An 18537-nucleotide genomic window follows, 5' to 3' on the forward strand; every position below is an offset into this window, starting at 1 on the left:
CCGTTCACAAATGCCATGGCAATGTCCGGAATTTACCTTATATGGTCTGAAAAGGGGAGGAGGCTGAGGCGGGCGGATCACCTGAGGTCGGGAGTTCGAGACCAGCCTGACCAACACGGAGAAACCCCGTCTCTACTAAAAATGCAAAATTAGCCGGGCGTGATGGCACATGCCTGTAATCCCAGCTACTCGGGAGGCTGAGGCAGCAGAATCGCTTGAACCTGGGAGGCGGAGGTTGCAGTGAGCCAAGATCGCACCATTGCACTCCAGCCCAGGCAACAAGAGTGAAACTCTATCTCAAAAAAAAAAAAAAAAGACGTGTGTGTGTGCACACAGAAATGTGTGCCTATTGTCTAATAAATACTCATAAAGCATCTCCTATGTCCCAGACTCTGTTTTCTGCACTGGGAAACACAGCAGTAAACATCACAGATATCCTTCTCTATATCCTTTAGATTCCAATAGGGAAGGACAGAAAGTTAACCATGTTGATAAATAGCATGTTAATAGATATATCCCAGCCAGGCACGGTGGCTCATGCCTGTAATCCCAGCACTTTGGGAGGCCAAGGAGGGCAGATCACCTAAGGTCAGGAGTTCGAAACCAGCCTGGCCAACATGGTGAAACACCATCTCTACTAAAAAAAAAAAAAAAAAAAAATAGCCAGGCAAGGTGTCACATGCCTGTAATCCCAGCTACTCAGGAGGCTGAAACAGGAGAGTTGCTTGAACTTGCTTGAACTCAGGAGGTGGAGGTTGCAGTGAGAGAAGATCGCGCCACTGAACTCCAGCCTGGGCAACAGAACAAGACTCCATCCCCCCATAAAAAAAGAAAAAATATTTGTGAAATGTATACACGCAGTTGTCCCTCAATGTCTGCAGGAGATTGCAAGATCCCTGCAGGTATCAAAGTCAGTGGATGCTCAAGACCCTGATATAAAATGGTGCAGTAACCAGACGCGGTGGCTCACACCTATATTCCTAGCTCTTTGGGAGGCCGAGGTGGAAGGATTGCTTGAGCTCAGGAGTTTGAGACCAGCTTGTCCAACATAGTGAGACCTCATCTCTACAAAAAATACAAATATTAACTGGGTGTGGTGGCTGGGGCCTGTGGTCCTAGCTACTTGGGAGGCTGAGGTGAGAGGATCACTTAAGCCTGGGAGCCCAAGGCTGCAGTGAGCTGAGATCACACCATTGCCTCCTACCCTGGGGGACAGAGTGACAGCCTGTCTCAAAAAAATAAAATAAAAAGGCGTGACCGGGTGCGGTGGCTCACGTCTGTAATCCCGGCACTTTGGGAGGCCGAGGCAGGTGGATCACCTGAGGTCAGGAGTTCGAGACCAGCCTGGCCAACATGGTGAAACCCCGTCTCCACTAAAAATACAAAAATCAGCTGGGCGTGGTGGCGCATACCTGTAATCCCAGCTACTCAGGAGGCGGAGGTGGGAGAATTGCTTGAACCCAGGAGGCAGAGGTTGCAGTGAGCTGAAATCATGCCGTTGCACTCCAGCCTGGGCGACAAGAGCAGACTCCGTCTTAAACAAAATAAATAAATTAATTAATTAAAATAAAATGGTGCAGTATTTGTGTAAAACCTCCACACACCCTCCCATATACTGTAGATCAGTTCTAAGTTGCTTATAATAACTAGTGCAACATCAACGCTATGTAAATAGTTGTTATACTGTATTTTAAACTTTGCATTATTTTTCTTCTTCTATTGTTACTTTTATTGGTTTTTTTTTATGCTTTCTTCTTCTTTTCTCTCCTTTTTTTTTTTTTTAATTTTTTGTTTTGAGACAGGGTCTTGCCCTGTCACCCAGGCTGGAGTGCAGTGGTGGGATGGCGGTTCACCGCAGCCTCGAACTCCTGGGCTCAAGCAATCCTCCTGCCTCAGCCTCCACAGTAGCTGGGACCGCAGGTGCAGCCACCACGCCTGGCTTCAAATATTTTCGATTCTGCTGAATCCACGGGTATGGAACCAGCAAATACAGAACTCGAGGACAAGAAACCCGCAGATACCGAGAATGAATTATACTAATTGTATCCAGAATATATAATGACGTCAATGGAAAAATTGCATGACCACCAGAGGGCGCACTTTTACACCCAAAACGTCCCACTTTGCTGTTTGTTTTTTTGTGGGTTTTGTTTTGTTTTGTTTTGTTTTGTTTGAGACGGAGTTTCGCTCTTGTTGCCCAGGCTGGAGTGCAATGGCGCGATCGATCTGATCTCGGCTCACCGCAGCTTCTGCCTCCTGGGTTCAAGCAATTCTCCTGCCTCAGCCTCCCAAGTAGCTGGGATTACAGGCATGCGCCACCACGCCTGGCTAATTTTGTATTTCAGCAGAGACGGGGTTTCTCCATGTTGGTCAGGCTGGTCTCGAACTCTCAACCTCAGGTGATCCGCCCGCCTCGGCCTCCTAAAGTGCTGGGATTACAGGTGTGAGCCACCGCACCCAGCCCACCACTTTGCTGTTCTTTGGAAATGTTCACAGAAGGTAAACAATGCTATTTGCTCTGAGTTAAGGGGGAGAATATGCATATATTAAATACGCATGTCCATACACACACAGAGAAGGATAAAGCAACAGAAGGCACAAAAATAGCATGGGGGAAGCGCGGGGAAAGATGCGTTCAGGGGTTCTTGGTACTATTCTTCCAACTTTTCTGTAAGTTTGAAGTTATATCAAAGTAAAAAGTTGGGCTGGGTGCAGTAGGTCACACCTGTAATGCCAGTACTTTGGGAGGTTGGGGCAGGAGGATCGATTGAGCCCAGGAGTTTGAGATCTGCCTGGGCAACATAGCCAGACCCCATCTCTACAAAAAAATATGAAAATTAGCAAGTGTGGCAGCAGTACCCGCAGCCTCATAGCTCACTACAGCCTTGACCTCATGGGCTCAAGTGATCCTCCTACCTTAGCCTCCTGAGAAGTTGGGACTACAGGCACACGCCATCACACCCAGCTAAGTTTTCTTTTTATTCTTTTCTTTTCTTTTCTTTTTTGTGAGATGGAGTCTTGCTCTGTCGCCCAGGCTGGAGTGCAGTGGCGTGATCTTGGCTTACTGCAACCTCCGCCTCCCAGGTTCAAGCAGTTCTCTGCCTCAGCCTCCTGAGTAGCTGGGATTGCAGGCACATGCCACCACGCTCAGCTAATTTTTGTATTTTTAGTAGAGACGGGGTTTCACCATCTTGGCCAGGCTGGTCTTGAACTCCTGACCTCCTGATCCACCCGCCTCGGCTTCCCAAAGTGTTGGGATTACAAGTGTGAGCCACGGTGCCCAGCCACGCCTGGCTAATTTTTCAATTTTCTTACATGTTGTCCAGGCTGGTCTCAAACTCTTGGTCTCAAGTGATCCTCCTGCCTTGGCCTCCCAAAGTGCCAGGTGCAGGAACCACTGTGCCTCGCCCTTTCAGGAATTTGAGAATAGTCTGTTGGCAGTTGAAGACGGGTCATCCAAAACAAAGTTGCTAAACTGAATCACCCAGAAGCTCTTTGCTTTTTGTATTTAATCCTGGATGTTATTCTTAAATTTATCGTGGTAAAAGCATTGTAATTGGACAATGACAGGGAAAATTCATTCATTTAGCTCCAAATGACCATTGCTTGCAATCTGCAGACAATGTATCCGTTTATTTTTCTTTTCTGGTTTCTAACGCTATTGGTATTCTCATCATAACATGGTTTTCTTACATTTCTATTAGCTTGTCTCTTTTTTTCACTGAAATTGTTATTGAGATAATTGTAGAATCATATGCAGTTCTAAGAAATAACACAGACATTGGCCGGGCATGGTGGCTCACTCCTGTAATCTCAGCACTTTGGGGAGCTGAGGCAGGTGGATCACCTGAGGTCAGGAGTTTGAGAGCAGCCTGGCCAACATGGCAAAACCCTGTCTCTACAAAAAATACAAAAAAAAAAAAAAAAAAAATTAGCCAGGCGTGGTGGCGGGTGCCTGTAATGCCAGCTACTCAGGAGGCTGAGGCAGGAGAATTGCTTGAACCTGGGAGGCGGAGTTTGCAGTGAGCAGAGATCATGCCACTACACTCCAGCCTGGAGGACAGAGCGAGACTCAGTCTCAAATAATAATAATAAATAATAATAATAATAAAAAAATACAGACAGATCTTTTCTTTTCTTTTTTTTTTGAAACAGAGTCTTACTGTACAGACATCTTTTCTATACTTGGCCTAGATTCCTCCAATGGTGACATTTGCAAAACTAAAGTACATTACCACATCCCTGATATTGATGCTGTTAAAATCTATCCATCTTCTTCCCATAGCCCCATTTTACTTGTGTGTGTGTATGTGTGTGTGTGTGTGTGTGTGTGTGAAGTTAACCTGGGTAAGTTTGTGTATCCATCACAGTCAAGGTACAGAACTTTGTCCGCACCACAAGGATGTCCCCTTAGATCCTTCTACAATCACACCCACCTCCCTCTAGCGCTCCCAGCCCCCAAACCCATCAGGAAGCTCCCTAAAAAGATGTTAGTCTCCTAGGGATCCCCCAGGTTCCACTCCCCAGTCTGCTGAGCTAGAAGCCCAACGCTGGGGTCAGAAATCTGCATACTTAATAAGATGCCCAACTGACTCCAAGGCTGAAGATAGGATTGGTGCAAAAAGTGAGCCCGGCTGGGTGCAGTGGTTCATGCCTATAATCTCAGCACTTTGGAAGGCTGAGGTGGGAGAATCTCTTGAGCCCAGAAGGCGGAGGTCGCAGTGAGTTATGATTGCACCACTGCACTCCAGCCTCCACAACACAGCAACAGAGCAAGATCCTGTGTCAACAAAAAAAGGAAGAAAAGAAAAAAGAAAGAAGGAAGGAAGGAAAAAGAAATAAAAGAAAGAAAGAAGGAAAGGAAGGAAGGAAGGAAGGGAGGGAGGCAGGCAGGCAGGCAGGCAGGCAGGCAGGCAAGCAAGCAAGGAAGCAGGCCAGACGCGATGACTCACACCTGTAATCTCAGCACTTTGGGAGGCCAAGGCAGACGGATCACCTGAGGTCAGGAGTTCAAGACCAGCCTGGCCAACATGGTGAAACCCATCTCTACTAAAAATACAAAAATTAGCTGGGTGTGGTGGCAAGTGCCTGTAATCCCAGCTACTCAGGAGGCTGAGGCAGGAGAATCACTTGAACCTAGGAGGCAGAGGTTGCAGTGAGCTGAGATAGTGCCACTGCACTCCAGCCTGGGTGACAAGAGCGAGACTCTGTAGAAAGAAAGAAAGGAAAAGAAAAAATCCCAAGGGCCCTTCAAAAGCCATTCCAAGGATTTCAGTTTTGCTTCTGAGTGAGTGGGGCCATAGGATGAGTATCAGCAGAGGAGGGACGGGATCTTACCTAACTTTTTTTTTGAGTCTCTACAAAAAATACAAAAATTAGGGGAGCATGGAGGTACACACCTGTTGTTCCAGCTACTTGGGCAGGGCTGAGGCAGGAGGACTGCTTGAACCTGGGAGGTTGAGGCTGCAGTGAGCTATGATCGTGCCACTGCACTCCAGCCTGGGCAACAGAGCAAGACCCTGTCTCAAATAAGAAGACAGAGAGCGGGCAGCGAGATAGGGGGCAGGGTGGGGGTGTAACAAAGCTCTGTCCTCTATTATTGCATGGAATCAAAAATCTCCACCATTGCAAATCCAAAAATAGAACGCTGAGCTTTAGTTTAGTTTTTTTTTTTTTTAGACAAGGTCTCGCTCTGTAACCCAGGCTGGAGTGCAGTGACACAATCTTGGCTCACTGCAACCTCAGCCTCCCAGTTTCAAGCGATTGTCCTGCCTCAGCCTGTTGACTACCTGGGATTACAGGCATGTGCCACCATGCCCGGCTAATTTTTGTTTTGTTTTGAGATGGAGTCTTGCTCTTGTCACCCAAGCTGGAATGCAGTGGCACGATCTCGGCTCACTGCAACCTTTGACTCCCGGGTTCAAGCAATTTTCCTGCCTCAGCCTCCCGAGTAGCTGGGATTAGAGGTGCACGCCATCACTCCCGGCTAATTTTTTAATTTTTAGTAGAGACGGGGTTTCGCCATGTTGGCCAGGCTGGTCTCGAACTCCTGACCTCAGATGATCCGCCTGCCTCCGCCTCCCAAAGTGCTGGGATTACAGGCGTGAGCTACCATGCCCGGCCCTAATTTTTATATTTTTAGTAAAGGTGGGTTTCACCATGTTGGCCAGGCTGATCACCATGTTGGCCACTCCTGGGCTCAAGTGATCCTCCTGCCTCAGCCACCTGAAGTGCTGGGATTACAGGCGAGAGTCACCGCGCCCGGCCTGAGCTTTAGTATTGAGAGTAGCAGTTCTTGGCCGGGCGCGGTGGCTCACGCCTGTAATCCCAGCACTTTGGGAGGCCGAGGCAGGCCGATCATGAGCTCAGGAGATCTAGACCATCCTGGCTAACACAGTGAAACCCCGTCTCTACTAAAAACATAAAAAATTAGCCGAGCCTGGTGGCGGGCGCCTGTAGTCCCAGCTACTTGGGAGGCTGAGGCAGGAGAATGGCGTGAACCCGGGAGGCGGAGCTTGCAGTGAGCCGAGATCGCACCACTGCACTCCAGCCTGGGCGACAGCGAGACTCCGTCTCAAAAAAAAAAAAAAAAAAAAAAAAAGAGAGAGTAGCAGTTCTCAAAACGTGGTTCCCTGAGTGGCGGCAGCAGCATTGTCACCTGCGAGCTTGCTAGGAACGCACGTTTTCAGGCCCCAGGCCCAGATTTGCTGCCTGAAAAAGTCTTAGGTTGGGGGTCCACAATCTGAGTTTTAACAACCCCCCCAGGTAATTGTGATGCACACTCAAGTTTAAGAACCACTGACTTAAAGATATGAAAGTCTTTGGGAGGCTGAGGTGGGAGGATCGCTTGAGGCCAGGAGTTCAAGGCCCCTCTGAGCAACACAGCGAGACCCCATCTTTGCAAAAAGAGAAACAAAAACAGAGAAGAGGCCGACCGTGGTGGCTCATGCCTGTCATCCCAGCACTTTGGGAGACTGAGACGGGCGGATCAGGAGTTGGAGACCAGCCTGACCAACATGGTGAAACCCTGTCTCTACTAAAAATACAAAAATTATCCGGGCATGGTGGCGCCTGTCTGCAATCCCAGCTGCTCAGGAGGCTGAGGCAGGAGAATTACTTGAACCCGGGAGGCGGAGGTTGCAGTGAGCCGAGATCGCACCACTGCACTCCAGCCTGGGCGACAGAGCAAGACTCTGTCTCAAAACAACAACAACAACAAACAGACAAGAGGAACATTCTTCTGATGAGGGAAATTTTATTTCTTTCTTTCTTTTTCTTGAGACGGATTCTGTCGCCCAGGATGGAGTGCAGTGGTGCCATCTCAACTCATTGCAAGCTCCGCCTCCTGGGTTCACGCCATTCTCCTGCCTCAGCCTCCCGAGTAGCTGGGACTACAGGCGCCCGCCACCACACCCGGCTAATTTTTTTGTATTTTTAGTAGAGACGGGGGTTTCACCCTGTTAGCCGGGATGGCCTTGATCTCCTGACCTCATGATCCGCCCGCTTCGGCCTCCCAAAGTGCTGAGATTCCAGGCGTGAGTCAGCACACCCGGCCTGGTGATGGAAATTTTCTAAAATTGGATTGTGGTTATGGTTGTGCAGTTGGACACATTTGCTAAAAGTCATTGAACAATATGCTTTAAATGTATGACGTCATCTTATGTAAATTACGTCAACGAAGCGCTCATATAACATTTGACCTGTAGGGGGTAGCAGAGACCATAAGTTCAATTCAGAACAGCCCCTCCCTGCCTTGAGGGTCTCAATGGGATGAATCCATCCCTTTCACTTAGGAGTCGTGATTGGAATGAAGAATTGGGCAGCTGGGAATTTCCCCTCAATAGCCTAAAATGCCTTGTTTAAGTAACTGTGGCCACACTCAGTTCTAAATTTATACCAGTTGGCTGGGGGGGAGTCGAGTCTCTTGACCATGCAACCAGGAGAAGCCACATCCCCTCTCCAAGCCCGGAAGAGATGGTTCTCTTCTTTTTTTTTTTTTTTTTTTTAATGGAGTCTCACTCCATCGCCCAGGTTGGAGTACAGTGGCATGATCTCGGCTCACTGCAGCCTCCACCTCCTGGGTTCAAGAAATTCTCCTGTCTCAGCCTCCCGAGTGGCTGGGACTACAGGTGCCTGCCACCACGCCCAGCTAATTTTTGTATTTTTAGTAGAGACAGGGTTTCACCTTGTTGGTCAGGCTGGGCTTGAATTCCTGACCTCAGGTGATCCACCCGCCTCAGCCTCCCAAAGTGCTAGGATGACAGGCGTGAGCCACCGCGCCTGGCCTTCTTTTTTGTGTGTTTTTTTTTTTTTTTTTTTTTTTTGAGACAGAGTCTCGCTCTGTCACCCAGGCTGGAGTGTGGTGGTGCGATCTTGGCTCACTGCAACCTCCACCTTCCAAGTCCAAGCGATTCTCCTGCCTCAGCCTCCCAAGGAGCTTGGATTACTGACATGCACCACCATGCCTGGCTCATTTTTGTATTTTTAGTAGAGATGGGGTTTCACCATGTTGGCCAGGCTGGTCTCGAAATTCTGACCTCAGGTGATTTGCATGCGTCAGCCTCCCAAAGTGCTGGGATTACAGGCTTGAGCCACTGCACCTGGCCCAAGGGGATGGTTCTTAAAGGGTAAAATGTAAACTAGGATCCATAGCTTGACCTTCAAAAGACTCCAATCCTTTTCTTTCTTTTTTTGTTTTTTATTTATTTATTTTTTGTAGAGATGGGATCTTGCTATGTTGCCCGGCTGGTCTCGAACTCCTAGGCTCAAGCAAGACTCCTGCCACAGCCTCCAGAGTAGCTGGGACTGAGGGTGTGAGCTACCATGACTGGCCTTGATGGGAATCAGTGTCCAGAGGAAGTGCAGGGCCCTATCAGTCCCAGGCATGCCATAGGGGCGAAGCTAGCGTGGACCCTCACAACTGAGACATCCAAGGAAAGCAGACACCAAAAAACATGCATGTGGGTGGGTTAAAGTGCTCCCCACTCTGGCCAGGCACGGTGGCTCACTCCTGTCATCCCAGCACTTTGGGAGGCTGAGGCGGGCGGATCACTTGAGGTCAGGAGTTCAAGCACAGGCTGGCCAACATGGTGAAACCCTGTCTCTATTAAAAATACAAAAATTAGCCGGGCATGGTGGCGCACACCTGTAATCCTAGCTACTCAGGAGGCTGAGGCAGGGCAATTGCTTGAACCTGGGAGGCGGAGACTGCAGTGAGCCGAGATCACGCCACTGCACTCCAGCCTGGGCGACAGAGCGAGACTCCATCTTAAAAAAAAAAAAAGTTCTCCCCACTCAGTCATCTCCTTCTAGCAATAATTTACGGAGCCCGTCCAGGACAGACAAGGAAGAATGAAACAAACAAGAAAATATCACAGGGTGGTGGGACGATTAGGAAAACTCGGGAAAGATGGAGTGATTTAAATCAGAGAAGTGTCTGCTGGGTGCGATGGTTCACACCTGTAATCCCAGCACTTTGGGAGGCCGAGGCAGGGGGATCACCTGAGGTCAGGAGTTTGAGACCAGCCTGGCCAACATGGCAAAACCCCATCTCTACTAAAAAAAAAATAGACTGGGTGTGATGGCTCACGCCTGTAATCCCAGCACTTAGGGAGGCCGAGGCAGGCGGATCATGAGGTCAGGAGATTGAGAACATCCTGGCTAACCGGTGAGACCCCCGTCTCTACTAAAAATACAAAAAAAAAAATTAGCCGGGCATGGTGGCAGGTGCCTGTAGTCCCAGCTACTTGGGAGGCTGAGGCAGGAGAATGGCGTGAATCCAGGAGGCGGAGCTTGCAGTGAGCCGAGATTGCGCCACTGCACTCCAGCCTGGGCGACAGAGGGAGACTCCATCTCAAAAACAAAACAAAACAAAACAAAAATTAGCTGGGCATGATAGTGCGCCCCTGTAATCTCAGCTACTCAGGAGGCTGAGGCAGGATAATCACTTGAACCCAGGAGGCAGAGGTTGCAGTGAGCCGAGATCACACCACTACGCTCCAGCCTGGGCAACAGAGAGAGATCCTGGGTCTCAAAATAAATAAATAAATAAATACAATAAGAGAAACATCACTGAGAAGAGATTTGTTAAGTGAATTCTGGATGACAGAGGGTGTTCGATTGAAGAGGGGATAAAGAAAAACTCAAACACCCAGGAGTTCGAGACCAGCTTGTGCAATATAGGGAGACCCTGTCTCTGCAAAAACAAACAAAAATTACCTGGGTGTGGCGGCAGGGGACTGTAGTTCCAGTTACGCAGGAGGCTGAGGCCAGAGGATCGCTCGGGCCTGGAAGTTTGAGGCTGCAGTTAGCTGTGATCACCCCACTGCACTTAGCCTGTGAGTCTCAGTCCCTGTCTCAAAAAAAAAAAAAAAATAGAGGCTTGAACATGAATAATTATTCATCAGTGACCCTATGTTGAACCAACAAAGCTGCCCCCTGATTCTGGACCATCAGAAACTGTGAGATAATAAATGTTGATTGTTTCAACAATTCGTGTAAATGGCCCAGCAAGTTTAGGGGCAATTTGTTACACAGCAATAGCTAACTAATGTCTCTGGATTTCTTTTGAGGGGAAAGCTAGGTCCAGGAGATTCAAAACCCACTTCTTTTTTTGTTTTTGTTTTTGAGGTGGAGTCTCACTCTGTCACCCGGGCTGGAGTACAGTGGTGGGAGCTCGGCTCACTGCAACCTCCGCCTCCCGGGTTCAAGTGATTCTCCTGCCTCAGCCTCCCGAGTAGGTGGGATTACAAGTGCGTGCCACTACACCCAGCTAGTTTTTTCATTTTTAGTAGAGACGAGGTTCCACCATGTTGACTCAGCTGGTCTTGAAATCCTGACCTCAGGTGATCCGCCCACCTCGGCCTCCCAAAGTGCTGGGATTGCAGGCGTGAGCCACCGTGCCTGGCCCTCAAAACCCACTTTTGGAGTGGAGTGGATGTGGATGCCCCTTCCGAGCTTGGGTTCATGTGGAGTTCCAGTCTAATGCCACTACCTGAGCAGATCCTAACTGGATCTCTCTATGATGGCGTAAGGGTTATGGGAATACCTCCTTGAGCAAGACTGCCTGGGATAAAATCCTAGTTTACTTAGCAACTGTGTGGTCCTAAGGAGGTCACTTAGCTTCTCTGGGACTTAATTTCCTCCTATGTAAAATGGGATTTAGCAGTTGATGAAAACATTAAGTGAGTTGTTATAGTTACTCATATGAAAGTCGTCAGAATCAGGCTGGGCGCGGTGGCTCACACCTGTCTTCCCAGCACTTTGGGAGGTCGAGGCGGGTGGATCATGAGGTCAAGAGATCAAGACCATCCTAACACGGTGACACCCGTCTCTATTAAAAATACAAAAATTAGCCAGGTGTGGTGGCGTGCACCTGTAGTCCCAGCTACTTGCGAGGCTGAGGCAGGAGAATCGCTTGAACCCGGGAGGCAGAGGTTGCAGTGAGCCGAGATCATGCCATTGCACTCCAGCCTGGAAGACAGAGTGAGACTCCGTATGAAAGAAAAAAAAAAAAAAGAAAGTCGTCAGAATCAAAATGGAGTGACTTGTGTTAAAAAAAAAAAAAAAAAAAAGGCCAGGCACGGTGGCTCACGCCTGTAATCTCAACACTTTGGGAGGCCAAGGCAGGCGGATGACAAGGTCAGGAGATCAAGACCATCCTGGCTAACACGGTGAAACCCCATCTCTACTAAAAATACAAAAAATTAGCCGGGCGTGGCAGCGGGCACCTGTAGTCCCAGCTACTGGGGGGCTGAGGCAGGAGAATGGTGTGAACCCGGGAGGCGGAGCTTGCAGTGAGCCGAGATTGTGCCACTGCATTCCAGCTGGGGCGACAAAATGAGACTCCGTCTCAAAAAAAAAAAAAAAAAGTGACTCCAGGTGCAGTGGCTCATGCCTGTAATCCTAGCACTTCGGGCGGCAGAGATTGGCAGATTGCCTGAGCTCAGGAGTTCAAGACCAGCCTGGGCAACATGGTGAAATCCAGTCTCTACTAAAATACAAAAAAAATCAGCTGGGCGTGGTGACGGGTGTCTATAATTCCAGCTACACAGGAGACTGAGGCATGAGAATTACTTGAACCCAGGAGGCAGAGGTTGCAGTGATCCGAGATCGCGCCACTGTACTTCAGCCCGGGCGACAAGGTGAAACTCTGTCTCAAAACAAAAAAACAACAACAGCAAAGTGACAAATAGAGCCAGGGACAGCTTTGAATAGTGCGTTCTCATGCATCAATGCCTGATAACAAGAAAATATCACGAAAGACTGCATGGCCGGGCACGGGGCTCACACCTGTAATCCCAGCACTTCGGGAGGCTGAGACAGGAGGATCACTTGAGCCTAGGAGTTTGAGGCCAGCCGGAGCAACACAGCCAGACTCTGCCTCTACAAGACAATAAAAAATAAAAAATAGCCAGGCGTGGTGGCACATGCCTGTAGTCCCAGCTACTCAGAAGGCTAAGGTGGAAGGATGACTTAAGCCTTGTAGGTTGAGGCAACAGTGAGCCATGATTGGGCCACTGCACTCCAACCTGAGCAATAGCATGAGACCCTGTCTCAAAAAAATACAAGAAAAAGATAAAAGGCTGCAAACCCCACAAATTTGCATCAATCTTTCTTTTTTCTTTTTTTTTTTTTTGAGATGGAGTCTCGCTCTGTCACCCAGGCTAGAGTGCAGTGGTGCAATCTTGGCTCACTGCAAGCTCCGTCTGCCATTCTCCTGCCTCAGCCTTCCGAGTAGCTGGGACTACAGGCACCCGCCACCATGCCGGCTGATTTTTTTTTTTTTTTTTTTGGAGATGGAGTCTCGCTCTGTTGCCCAGGCTGGAGTGCAGTGGCAGGATCTCGGCTCACTGCAAGCTCCACCTCCTGGGTTCACGCCATTCTCCTGCCTCAGCCTCCTGAGTAGCTGGGACTACAGGCACCTGCCACCACGCCTGGCTAATTTTTTTTTGTATTTTTAGTAGAGACAGGGTTTCACCGTGTTAGCCAGGATGGTCTCGATCTCCTGACCTCGTGATCCGCCCGCCTCGGCCTCCCAAAGTGCTGTGATTACAGGTGTGAGCCACCGCGCCCAGCCCTGATTTTTTAAATTTTTAGTAGAGATGGGGTTTCACCATGTTAGCCAGGATGGTCTGGATCTCCTGACCTCGTGATCCGCCTGCCTCGGCCTCTCAAAGTGCTGGGATTACAGGCGTAAACCACCACGCCCGGCCGCATCAAACTTCCCGTCACAACCTTATTCTACAGGACATCTTTTCAGCAAGACCAGCTTTATCCTTGTTTTTTGTTTGTTTGTTTGTTTGAGACAGGGTCTCACTCTGTCGTCCAGGCTGGAGTGCAGTGGTGTGATCTCAGCTCACTGCAACCTCCGCCTCCTGGGTTCAAGTGATTCTCGTGCTTCAGCCTCCCAAGTAGCTAGGATTACAGGCAGGCACCAGCATGCCCGGTTAATTTTTGTATTTTCAGTAGAGATGGGGTTTCTCCATGTTGGCCAGGCTGGTCTTGAACTCCTGGCCTCAGGTGATCTGCCCACCTCGACCTCCCAAAGTGCTGGGATTACACGCGGCAGCCACCGTGCCTGGCCTACCGTTGTTATTGATCCTTGTAGCCAAGGATAATTAAAATAGTTATGTCATCTTCCTCAATTCTCCTTTAGAAATCTTTGTCTTCTATTACCTCCCTCAGTATGTGCATAGCTTACTTACTATAGCACTCTTTTTTCCACTGCAAAGCCCTATTTCCAAATAAATATCCTTTTGTTTTAGAGAGCTTCTCCTTGTTTGTTATTTAGGTTGACAGTTTCTTTTTTGAGCCTTGTAGTGGGTAGAACTTTGTCCCCCAAAAATATCTGTTGAAGTCCAAAAGCCCCCTCCATCCCCTGTACCTGGGAATGTGACCTTATTTGGAAATAGGGTCATTGCAGATATGATTAGTTATGCAGAATGCAGTGGCTCACTCCTGTACTCCCAGCACTTTGGGGAGGCCAAGGTGGGTGGATCACGTGAGGCCAGGAGTTTGAGACCAGACTGGGCAACACGCCAACACTCCCCTCGGCAAAAAAATACAAAAATTAGACAGGCATGGTGGCACACACCTGGAGTCCCAGCACTCTGGGAGGCCAACGCAGGCAGATCACAAGGGCAACAGATGGAGACCATCCCGGCCAACAGAGTGAAACCCCATCTCTACTAAAAATACAAAAATTAGTTGGGCGTGGTGGTGGCACGCCTGTAGTCCCAGCTGCTCGGGAGGTTGAGGCAGGAGAATCGCTTGAACCTGGGAGGCGGAGGTTGCAGTGAGCCGAGATCACATCACTGCACTCCAGCCTGGCGACAGAGCAAGACTCCGAGTCAAAAAAAAAAAAAAAAAAGATTAGTTAAGATGAGGTCACATTGGATTAAGACAGCTTCTAAATCTGTTGTTTTTTGTTGTTGTTGTTTTTGTTTTGTTTTTTTTTTGAGACAGGGTCTCCCTCCCTCACCCAGGCTGCAGTGCAGTGGCGCCATCTCGGCTCACTGCAACCTCCACCTCCCGGGTTCAAGCGATTCTCAAGGCAGCCCCTAAATCTAATAATTGGCGTTCTTATCAGGAGAGGGAAATTTGGACACAGACACAGAGACCCACAGGGAAGAAAGCCACGCAGTGATGGAAGCAGAAATTGGAGTGAAGCCAAGTCACACCAAAGCCTGCTGGCCGCCACCAGAAACTGGAAGAGGCAGGGAGGACCCTCCCCTGGAGCCTTCAGAGGGAGCACAGCGGCCCTCCCCACACCTCGATTCTGGCCTCCGTCACTGTGCGAAAATACATTTCTGTTGTCTGAAGCCACCTGGTTTGCAGTCATCTGTTACAGCAGCTACAGAAAACAAATATCAGCTTCTTTCTACCAGGTGGCAGGAGGCGAACCTCATCAATCCTAGCCACTTCCACAGACTCACTCTTCCTGTGACAGGGGGTTGGTGTGGAGCCTGAGGGTGGGGGTGAAGCTGTCCTCACAGGGTTAACAAGAATTCTGTACGGATTGGCCGGGCGCGGTGGCTCACGCCTGTAATCCCAGCACTTTGGGAGGCCGAGGCGGGTGGATCACAAGGTCAGGAGTTCGAGACCAGCCTGGCCAAGATGGTGAAACCCCGTTTCTACTAAAAATAAAAAAAAATTAGCCAGGCGTGGTGGCAGGCGCCTGTAGTCCCAGCTACTTGGGAGGCTGAGGCAGGAGAATTCCTTGAACCTGGGAGGTGGAGGTTGCAGTGAGCCGAGATCGTGCCAATGCACTCTAGCCTGGGCGACAGAGCGAGACTCCATCTCAAAAAAAAAAAAAGAATTCTGTACAGACATATAGTTATAATTAAGCATTAGGCTGGGCCTGGTGGCTCACGCCTGTAATCTTAGCACTTTGGGAGGCCGAGGCAGGTGGATCACCTGAGGTCAGGAGTTCGAGACCACCCTGACCAACATGGTGAAACCCCGTCTTTACTAAAAATACAAAAAATTAGCCGGGCGTGGTGGCGGGCGCCTGTAATCCCAGCTACTAGGGAGGCTGATGCAGGAGAATCGCTTGAACCCGGGAGGTGGAGGTTGCAGTGAGTCAAGACTGCACCACTGCACTCCAGCCTGGGCAAAAAGAGCGAAACTCCATCTCAAAAAAAAAAAAATTAAAATTAAAATGAAGCATTAATCTGGCTGCACTCTGACCTGCTTCCTTGTAACAGAAAAGCACATTGCACTAGACACTGACCATTTGCACCACATAGATACCATCTCTGACGTTAGAAGCAAAATAATTCTGTTTAAGAATTGCTTAAGCAGGCCAGGCTCATTCCTGTAATGCCAACAATTTGGGAGGCCCTGGCAGGAGGATTGCTTGAGCCCAGCTGTATGAGACTGGCTTGGGCAACATAGCCAGACCTCATCTCTACAAAAAATTTAAAAATTAGCCAGGCATGGTGGTGTACGCCTGTAGTCCCAGCTACTCAAGAGGCTGAGGTGGGAGGATCGCTTGAACCCAGGAGGTCACAGCTGAGTGAGCTATGATTGCACCACTGCACTCCAACCAGAGCAACAGAGCAAGACTCCGTCTCTAAAAAAAACAAGAACAGGGCCGGGCATGGTGGCCTGCGGCCGTAATCCTAGCATTCTGGGAGGCCGAGGTGGGTGGATTGGATCACCTGAGGTCAGGAGCTGGAGACCAGCCTGCCCAACATGGGAAAACCCCGTCTCTACTTAAAATACAAAAATTAGCTGGGCGTGGTGGTGGCCACCTGTAATCCCAGCTACTTGGGAGGCTGAAACAGGAGAGTCGCTTGAACCCGGGAGACAAAGGTTGCAGTAAGCCAAGATGGCGCCACTGCACTCCAGCCTGGGTGACAGAGCGAGACTCCGTCTCAAAAAAAAAAAAAAAAAAAAAAAAAAGGCCAGGGATGGTGGCTCACGCCTGTAATCCCAGCACTTTGGGAAGCTGAGGCAGACAGATCACCTGAGGTCAGGAGTTCGAGACCAGCCTGGCCAACATGGTGAGACTCCCCACCCCCGCCACTGCCACCCACTAAAAATACAAAAATTAGCTGGGCATGGTGGCAAGTGCCTGTAATCCCAGCTACTCGGGAGGCTGAGGCAGGAGAATTGCTTGAACCTGGGAGGCAGAGGTTGCAGTGAGATGAGACCATGCCTCTACACTCCAGCCTGGGGGACAGAATGAAACTCTGTCTGAAACATACAAACGAACAAAAAAAGTTTTGGAGCGTGGCGCCTGTTGACTGGTTGAAGAGTGCAGGGTGAAGTTCTGGGACGGGGGAGGGAGAAGCTATGTTCTCATGCTCATCCTGCTCCTCTCTGGGGGCCTTCACACTAGCTGGTGTCAGCTGTTCTGCTGGAATTCAGGATCTACTCAAGCAATTCTCTTTTTTCTTTCTTTCTTTCCCAGGCTGGAGTGCAGTGGCACAATCTTGGCTCACTGCAACCCCCGCCTCCCAGGTTCAAGAGATTCTCCTGCCTCAGGCTCCTGAGTAGCTGGGATTACAGGCATTTGCCATCATGCCCCGCTAATTTTTGAGTTTTTAGTAGAGGCGGGGTTTCATCATATTGGCCAGACTGGTCTCAAACTCCTGACCCCAGGTGATCCACCCACCTCAGCCTCCCAAAGTGCTGGGATTATAGGCATGGGTCACTGCGCCTGGCCGCAATTCTTTTTTCGACACAGGGTCTTGCTCTGTTGCCCAGGCTGGAGTGCAGTGGTGCAGTCTCCGTTCAGAGCAGGCTCAACTTCCCAGGCTCAAGTGATCCTCCCACCTCAGCCTCCCGAGCAACTGGGACGACAGGTGTGTGCCACCGTGCCTGGCTAATTTTTTATTTTTTATAGAAATGGGGGGTCTCACTTTGTTGCCCAGGCTGGTCTTGAAGTCCCAGGCTCAAGCGATCGTCCTGCCTCAGCCTCCCAAAGTGCTGGCATCGCAGACATGAACCACGGCACCCAGCAAGGTAGTTTGCTTGTGTAAAACAAAAACTCCAAAGTATTTGGAATGCAAATGCCTTTTGTCTCAAACCTTCTAGACCTTGAGTTTCCAAGTCAACCAAACAACTCAAAAGCCAAGAACAAGGAGGAAATATTGACTTCCTTCCTTCCTGTCTGCTGTGTCATCTGTGTCCTCCCTGAGGGGTCAAGGGAAAGTGCTCCCTGCTGGCCGGGCTGGAGTGGCCAGGGCATAGCCAAAGGGAAGGACCCAGGGTGACCACACTCCAGGGAATTCCCTCCAACCCCACTCACGGGGGTTTTAAATCAGGGAGAAATGGGCCACGCTGGTGGCTCACGCCTGTAATCCCAGCACTTTGGGAGGCCGAGGTGGGCAGATCACAAGGTCAGGAGTTCGAGACCAGCCTGACCAACATGGTGAAACCCTGTCTCTACTAAAAATACAAAACCCTGTCTCTACTAAAAATACAAAAATTAGCTGGGCATGGTGGCACGCATCTGTAATCCCAGCTACTCAGGAGGCTGAGGCAGAAGGATTGCTTGAACCTGGGAGGCGGAGGGTGCAGTGAGCCGAGATCACGCCACTGCACCCCAGCCTGGGTGATAGAGCGAGACTCCATCTCGGGGAAAAAAAAAAAAAAAAGGCAGGGGGAAACAGAATGGACCAGTCTCTGTGGCTCACCTCTGTAATCCCAGCACTTTAGGAGACTGAGGCAGGAGAATCGCTTGAGCCCAGGAGTTCAAAACCAGCCTGGGCAACACAGGAAGACCTTGTCTCTACAAAATACAAAAATGAGCTGGGTGTGCTGGGTGGCAGGCACCTGTGGTCCCACCTATTTGGGAGGCTGAGATGGGAGGACTGCTTGAGCCCAGCAGGTTGGGACTGCAGGGAGCCAAGATTGTGCCACCGCACTCCAGCCTGAGCAAGAGTGAGATCCTGTCTCAAAAAAAAAAAAAAAAAAAAAAAGGCTCAGGCCTGTAATCTCAACACTTTGGGAGAACGAGGTGGCGGGGGGGTGGATCCCCTGAAGTCAGGAGTTCGAGACCAGCCTGGCCAACATGATGAAACCCTG

The sequence above is a fragment of the Pan paniscus genome, chromosome 20 (genome assembly GCF_029289425.2).
Source record: "Pan paniscus chromosome 20, NHGRI_mPanPan1-v2.0_pri, whole genome shotgun sequence".
Classification (NCBI taxonomy): Eukaryota; Metazoa; Chordata; class Mammalia; order Primates; family Hominidae; genus Pan; species Pan paniscus.